This window comes from Vombatus ursinus, unplaced genomic scaffold (genome assembly GCF_900497805.2).
Source record: "Vombatus ursinus unplaced genomic scaffold, bare-nosed wombat genome assembly UNPS02014820.1, whole genome shotgun sequence".
NCBI lineage: Eukaryota > Metazoa > Chordata > Mammalia > Diprotodontia > Vombatidae > Vombatus > Vombatus ursinus.
Genome location: NW_020954598.1, coordinates 20,919,275 through 20,920,554, shown reverse-complemented (window position 1 = coordinate 20,920,554; position 1,280 = coordinate 20,919,275). Strand labels below are relative to the sequence as shown.

Genomic DNA, 1,280 nt, shown 5'->3' with positions numbered 1-1,280 from the left:
GGCTTTGGCGTTGTTGGCCTGCATCTTCTTCAGCCCCTTCTTGTTGTGTTTCTTGGCAAAGCGCATGTTTCTCAGAAACTTGGGGTCAACCTGGAAGACAAAGCAATGTCTTTACAAAGTCCTGGATCCTCTCCTCTCTAGGTCTGTGACCCTGTTCTCACCTGGCTCTCCTGGCTGGATATTTTCATCCATATCACACCCACCAACCATGGGTATTCCCCATGAATTGAATGATCACCTCTGTACAATTGACCCAAGTCTAGTCATTCTCTGGAGCTCCAGTATCATATCAACAGTTGCCTTCTGGACATCTCCAACACAACCTCCCCAAAGCAGAATTCACCCTTCTCTTAAGAATTCACCCACAAGTCTCCAGTCAAGTGTCACCCTGGACTCCTTATTCTTACATGTGAGTCCCTTCTATGTGGGACTAATACCCCACATATCCAGACCATTCAGATCAGGCCCTCGTGGTACCTCCTGCATATAAGCTCTTTTCTCCTCTTACAGTTACCACTCTACTTCAGGCTTTCCTATCGAACGCAAAATACAACCACCTTCTAATAGGTCTCCCGTTCCAACTGGCTGCCAAAGTGATGTTCTTAAGTTCCGTGGCCCCAGGATTTATTGTCTAGTCTTGTATTTGGCATTTAAAACTCTGAATCTGTCTCAATCTAACTTTGGCATTTAAAATGATGCCTTTGCATTCTGTCCCTGACATTCGGAATGTTCCTCCTCACTTCTGCCTCTTAAATTTCCCTTCCTACTTTCAAGACTCAGTTCAAATCCCACTTTCCGAAGGAACCTCCTGCAAATCCCAGCTCACTTCCAATTTATCCTATATAGAGCTCCTTTGACTGTGAGCAACTCAAGGACAGGGACTTTCACCCCAGTGCTTAGCAGTATAGCACCTGCATACACCAAGTGCTTAAAAAATGTTTACTGACTAGAGTCTTCCCTTCTGGGAGATTACCTTCCAACTATTCTGCACACCTATTTCGTATACCTAAATTTCCATATTTACAGCTACCCTTAGGCAGAAAATGTGAAATCTTTGAGGTGCAGGAGTACTTTTGCCTTCTTTGTATCCTCAGCGCTTAGCACAGAACAAGCATTTAAATGCTCAATGAGGGACTAAATTGAACCAAGAGTCATAAGACCTAAGGTCCGGTCCAGGTCTGCTACTAATGTGCTGTGTGTCTTTGAGACAAGCCCCTCCTACTTCCTGGACCTCAGTTTCCCTATTTACAAGCCAAAGGAGTTAGACTAGACCAATACGT

General features: G+C 44.6%; 1 long non-coding RNA gene across 1 annotated transcript in view; it reads right to left on the bottom strand.

Moving 5' to 3' along the window:
- The window catches only part of LOC114024144, a 5,594-nt gene continuing 4,314 nt past the window's right edge, over positions 1 to 1,280 (bottom strand). Inside the window, exon 4 of the long non-coding RNA XR_003566875.1 lies at positions 1 to 90. This is a non-coding gene — a long non-coding RNA (uncharacterized LOC114024144). The remainder of the gene's footprint in view (positions 91 to 1,280) is intronic.